Genomic DNA, 7,165 nt, shown 5'->3' on the forward strand with positions numbered 1-7,165 from the left:
GTATGTTCAAAATATATTTACAACACTTTTAATATATTTTGATGTTTTAAGTTTATTAAGTCAGCTGTCCTCGTTAGTAACCTATAACTAGTTGTCCACAGTTAGATGTACAGAAATAAATCGATAAATATTATCTTGAATCAATCCACAACCCAGTGTATACGTATCTCAGTATTGATCACAACTCAAACTATATATATTTTGGAATCAACCTCAACCCTGTATAGCTAACTCCAACATTCACATATAGAGTGTCTATGGTTGTTCCGAAATATATATAGATGTGTCGACATGATAGGTCGAAACATTGTATACGTGTCTATGGTATCTCAAGATTACATAATATACAATACAAGTTGATTAAGTTATGGTTGGAATAAATTTGTTACCAATTTTCACGTAGCTAAAATGAGAAAAATTATCCAATCTTGTTTTACCCATAACTTCTTCATTTTAAATCCGTTTTGAGTGAATCAAATTGCTATGGTTTCATATTGAACTCTATTTTATGAATATAAACAGAAAAGTATAGGTTTATAGTCAGAAAAATAAGTTACAAGTCGTTTTTGTAAAGGTAGTCATTTCAGTCGAAAGAACGACGTCTAGATGACCATTTTAGAAAACATACTTCCACTTTGAGTTCAACCATAATTTTTGGATATAGTTTCATGTTCATAATAAAAATCATTTTCTCAGAATTACAACTTTTAAATCAAAGTTTATCATAGTTTTTAATTAACTAACCCAAAACAGCCCGCGGTGTTACTACGACGGCGTAAATCCGGTTTTACGGTGTTTTTCGTGTTTCCAGGTTTTAAATCATTAAGTTAGCATATCATATAGATATAGAACATGTGTTTAGTTAATTTTAAAAGCCAATTTAGAAGGATTAACTTTTGTTTGCGAACAAGTTTAGAATTAACTAAACTATGTTCTAGTGATTACGAGTTTAAACCTTCGAATAAGATAGTTTTATATATATGAATCGAATGATGTTATAAACATCCTTACTACCTTAAGTTCCTTGGATAAACCTACTGGAAAAGAGAAAAATGGATCTAGCTTCAACGGATCCTTGGATGGCTCGAAGTTCTTGAAGCAGAATCATGACACGAAAACAAGTTCAAGTAAGATCATCACTTGAAATAAGATTGTTATAGTTATAGAAATTGAACCAAAGTTTGAATATGATTATTACCTTGTATTATAATGATAACCTACTGTAAGAAACAAAGATTTCTTGAGGTTGGATGATCACCTTACAAGATTGGAAGTGAGCTAGCAAACTTGAAAGTATTCTTGATTTTATGTAACTAGAACTTGTAGAATATATGAAGAACACTTAGAACTTGAAGATAGAACTTGAGAGAGATCAATTAGATGAAGAAAATTGAAGAATGAAAGTGTTTGTAGGTGTTTTTGGTCGTTGGTGTATGGATTAGATATAAAGGATATGTAATTTTGTTTTCATGTAAATAAGTTATGAATGATTACTAATATTTTTGTAATTTTATGAGAGATTTCATGCTAGTTGCCAAATGATGGTTCCCACATGTGTTAGGTGACTCACATGGGCTGCTAAGAGCTGATCATTGGAGTGTATATACCAATAGTACATACATCTAAAAGCTGTGTATTGTACGAGTACGAATACGGGTGCATACGAGTAGAATTGTTGATGAAACTGAACGAGGATGTAATTGTAAGCATTTTTGTTAAATAGAAGTATTTTGATAAGTGTATTTAAGTCTTTCAAAAGTATATAAATACATATTAAAACACTACATGTATATACATTTTAACTGAGTCGTTAAGTCATCGTTAGTCGTTACATGTAAGTGTTGTTTTGAAACCTTTAGGTTAACGATCTTGTTAAATGTTGTTAACCCAATGTTTATAATATCAAATGAGATTTTAAATAATTATATTATCATGATATTATCATGTATGAATATCTCTTAATATGATATATATACATTAAATGTCTTTACAACGATAATCGTTACATATATGTCTCGTTTAAAAATCATTAAGTTAGTAGTCTTGTTTTTACATATGTAGTTCATTGTTAATATACTTAATGATATGTTTACTTATCATAGTATCATGTTAACTATATATATATATCCATATATATGTCATCATATAGTTTTTACAAGTTTTAACGTTCGTGAATCACCGGTCAACTTGGGTGGTCAATTGTCTATATGAAACATATTTCAATTAATCAAGGCTTAACAAGTTTGATTGCTTAACATGTTGGAAACATTTAATCATGTAAATATCAATCTCAATTAATATATATAAACATGGAAAAGTTCGGGTCACTACATTTGGTACCCCAAAGACCAGGATTTTGAGCTAATTGGGTATTCAGATGCTGATTTTGCAGGGTGTAAAATAGACAGGAAAAGTACTACTGGTGGTTTCCAGTTACTGGGTGGTAGGCTAGTCAGCTGGATGAGCAAAAAGCAAAATATTGTGTCCACATCTACTACTGAGGCAGAATACGTTTCTGCTGGTAGTTGTACTGCTCAAGTACTGTGGATGCAAAGCCAGCTGAAAGACTATGGTGTTCATGTTACAAAGACTCTAATCTACTGTGGCAACACAAGTGCAATCGCTATCACCAACAATCCTGTGATGTATTCAAGAACAAAGCACATTGACGTTCGATATCATTTCATAAGGGATCATGTTCAAAATGGAGATGTGAAGCTACATTTTATTTTAACAGACCAGCAGTTAGCAGATCTATTCACAAAACCCTTAGATGAGAAACGTTTTAACTATCTCATCTCTGAGCTGGGTATGCTTGAACTTTAAATAAAAGACAATTTTTGTTGGTGTGCTGGCTCTACAACATGTAGGGCAAACCAGTAAGTCATTTTTGTTAACTTACTGCCTACATGTAAAACACTCAGTACAACAAGGTCTTTTATACTTTGGTTACTCAAAATGTTTTTAAAAGAAATAATAAATAGCTCACAAAATTAAATGATTCCTTAAATCTGAAACTCATTTACTCCTAATGATTTAAATTAAATTCATGACATATTAAATGTAACAAAGTATTTTGTATTTAATACAAAACTTATTTTGTGGTTTTTAAATCATTTTTTTTTTTTTGAATTAAAACCCGCTGTATTTAATGCTGAATGGGAGGTATGAGTGTTCAAGCCGTATATACGTCAAATCAACAGTCTGTGTCTCCTCAAAAGTGTGCCAGTCTGTCACATCTGCCCACGCGCCTGCTAATAGCAGTTGTATTTTTCTCTCTCCTGCCTTTTTCATCCAATCACAACGGTTAAAAGAGTGTTTTATATTTCATAATAACCTTCGGTTATTCGGTTTTCAATTTCACACTCTTCTCTCTAAAATCCCCAAATTTTCAAATCAATTCATACATCCATCTTCTACGAAATCATCAATGGCAGAACAACAACAACATCAATCACCACCTGCTACAAACCAGCCAGAAGAACAACAACCACAGCAACAACAATCGGTAGAACCACAACAACCGGAACAGCAACCACCACCGGTCATCGAAGAACAAGTGGTGCAGGGCCCTTTGTTGAACCTGCACCCAAACCTTGTTAGGGCTGCAAATGCACCAGAACACTCTTACATTCGCCTATCGCGAGGCAATGCTGCTCATGCCCTTTAAATTCCCAAATCCAAAGCCAACATGGGCTATGATACACTTATCGATTACATAAGACAATCACCACTGGCTCGAGTTATTACCGGCATACCTTCTCGTCTTTATCCGGCCTGTCTGGCCAGATTCTGGTATACTGCCACCATGGCCACCACTCAACAGAACGTTCCATATATTCGTGGCATGGTGACTGAAACCCTACCCTGCTCCATCACTGCTGATGCCATCCGACGTGCTCTCCAATTACCTATTGGTCCATTTGTGAATTCACCAACCAGTGATGAGTTTAGAAGAGAAGTACTGGAAATTATAGGGTTTGATGGACCAGTGGCTCATACAGCCTTAAGGAAGCAGAAGCCACCTCTGTGGAATTACTTCTTTGGCTTGCTGACTCATTGCATCAGTCAGAAGTCCGGGAGCTTTGATCAGTGCTCAGATTTTGAGCTAAAGATTGGTCACGGGATGCTGTTCAATCGAAATATTGATTATGCTGGTGAAATTTACTTAAGGCTAAGGGAAATGGTGCTTGCACCCAAACGAACACACTTAATCCCCTTTCCAAGGTTTTTGAGCATTGTTTTTGAAAATGAGCTGGGTGAAGCTTACCAGCAGATTGCTGATGAATCATTCGACCTGCCTCCAAAACAAGGGGGAATGCTAAAAGATGCTCCTGCTGCTCCATATAGTGTCTTGACACCAGGCATGCTTGATTATCTTGCTGCTCGAGGTGGAGTGAACCAACCGACTGCCTCTGGTTCTGCACCAGCTGAGGGGGAGGGACCTCAGCGAAAGCCAGCTGTAAAAAGGAAGAAGCCAGCTACCTCAACTAGTACAGCCACGTCTCACATACTGGTAAAGCAGTAGTTGTATTAGAATCTAGTGCTTTCTGATCATAAAGAACAGCCCTAGTCTTATATACTGACTACCCACCTCTAGTATTGGAATCCGTTGCTTAACTATTTCTTGGTAACAGGCAAATCCAAACGTGCAAAAGCAGGCTCCAAGCACACCACATGGGAGATTGCACCAGTCTCAACTGCTTCTCCTGCAAAGGATGTGGCTATGGAACCTGGTGCGTTTCTAGACCAAACAGCAGAAAATTCTAACTTAATTAAAAATCTTTTACCTGCTGACTTGAAAAATGAAAGTGGAGTTAAAGGTAAAACCTTGGCCCCCCAAGCTGACTGGTTTTAAAACTAGTGTTAAGAAGAGTAGCAACCCATACTCTTCTACCCAGACACTTCCACATTTTTCTAAATTGAACTTAATGCTATATCCTCTGCTGATAGTACAACCAGCAGAGCACATACCTGACCCCCAAAGCAAACTTGAGCTGAGTCCTCATCGTGTTGAACCAGCTCATGATACTGCACAACCATTATGTTACTCAGATTATGATAAGAGTCTCAGTCCTATATCATTACCAGCCAGAACTCTTACACTATCTGGGTCAACATGTGTCGCCAATGAGTCAGCAGAGTCACAACTGTACTTACAGACACCTTATTCTGTCTCATTCGAAGGGCTGAACAAATCACCAGTCTGTCCCCAGAGACTAACAACAGATGCAATTGTTGAGTCAAATTTATTTGGTTCTACAGTTGTTAACATAAAATATTCTATTGTTTCAGTTCTTAGCAGTGTAGATGAACAGGCAGAGGGGGAGCAAGTTAAAGATGTTATTGTCCCTACTCATGAGATTGCTACCTCTGCTACTGGTGTTGGTGCTACTGTTTCTCCTACTGGTGGTGCTGATGCTGGTACTGTTGCTTCTACAACTGCTGGTGATACTCCTCCTAGTATTGCTGCTTCCACTACTGAACCTGAAGTGGAAGATGAAATCATAGTGGATCCTCCTGTTCTTAAAAAGGTAACTGACAATATTATCAAGGATGTTCTACTTGATGAACCTGTCACTAAACCAAAGGGTGCTGATAAAGCTGCTGATTCTGCTGCTATTTCTGCTGATGTACAGAATGTTTTTGTGGATGCTAGTACTTGTGCTACTTTTCCATCTGATTATAATGTACAGGATGTTATCATGGATGCTGGTATAAGTGCTACTTTTCCATCTGACTCTGGTACACAGGGTAATATTGTTCTGGAGGGTCTTGATTTTGTTGATGCTGGCTATGTTGGCTATGTTTCCAAAGAGCCAAAGGTGGATACTGCTGCTACTAATGTTATTCCGGATGTTTCTGACCTTCAATCGCGACAATTTATTACTGTGGATTCCACTGGTAATCTACAGGTTTCTGACTCAACACCGGATACATTCTTTAAAGGTGCTGATGCTACTTCTTCACCTACTGCACAGTCACCTACTGCTGCTACTGGCTCTGCGGAACCCATTATAAATGCTGGTACCTCTGCTACTGCCACTACTGACTCTTCTCAGGCTACTGTTTCTGCTGAGAAGAAACCATATGTGTGCCAGGTGCCAGATCCTGATAAAGTTGTACCTAACTTCATCTATCGAGGAGCGTCTATCACTCCCAGAGTTGCTCTGCTGGTGGATCAGCTAACAATTGATCCTCAAACTGCCATAGTCTCAGCCAGCAAATTGCCTCGCGAAGAGCTGACTGAACTATTATCTCAGCTTAATCGACCAGCTAGAGAAGAAGTTTATGAGAGGCTGGCTACTTTAGAACAGATCAACGTGCAGCCATATTATCACTATTTTGGCATGGCTCCAGCTGCTTCTCTATGGCCTGGTACATGGAGGCCTCTCAAGTTCATCATAGATCCCTCTACTAGTAAATACGTTATGCAGAATATTCCTGATTCGCCGGTATCTTTTGATTCATCAGCTTCTTCCTCATCATCATCTTCTTCTGATGGTGATGCCGATAAAGGTACTGGTAAGGATGAACCAGTCACTCATGATAATGTGACTGGTACTAAAGACAAACCAGTGGATCTCACCGATGATGCTGTCAATGATGCTGATAAGAATACCAGTGGTTCTAAACCTTCGGGTGAAGGTAAAAATGATGGTGATCATGGTGACGGGTCAGATTCTGACCTTCCACCTCCACCACCCCACGGAGGTAGTTCTGTGTTAGCTGCTACTGACCACCCCTCAACCAGCTATGCTAAATTTAATGCTGATGAGGTGGCTGACATCTCTACCCTGGCTGTCTATAAGACACTCGCCAAAGTTACACCTGATCTACAAAACACCATTCACACTACTATTGTTGATAGTGTGACTGAAGCCATACGTAACGTTGGGAAAGTTACCACTTCCAATATTGAAGCCCAGCTCAGACAAGTATGTGCATTTGTAGATCTTGCGGTGGATGCCATTGTCAGACAACATGAAAAGGATGAGGACTTAAAGAAACGAATCATCTCTCACAATGAGTATACTGAGGATATTGCCCGTCTTCAAGCTGATTTGGATGCTGCTAATCGCAGAATTCTTTTTCTTAATGAAGAAAATACGGTGCTACATGAGAGATTGGATTCGCAGGAACAGCAAATGGCTAACATGATTCC

This window comes from Rutidosis leptorrhynchoides, chromosome 10, assembly GCF_046630445.1.
Source record: "Rutidosis leptorrhynchoides isolate AG116_Rl617_1_P2 chromosome 10, CSIRO_AGI_Rlap_v1, whole genome shotgun sequence".
NCBI lineage: Eukaryota > Viridiplantae > Streptophyta > Magnoliopsida > Asterales > Asteraceae > Rutidosis > Rutidosis leptorrhynchoides.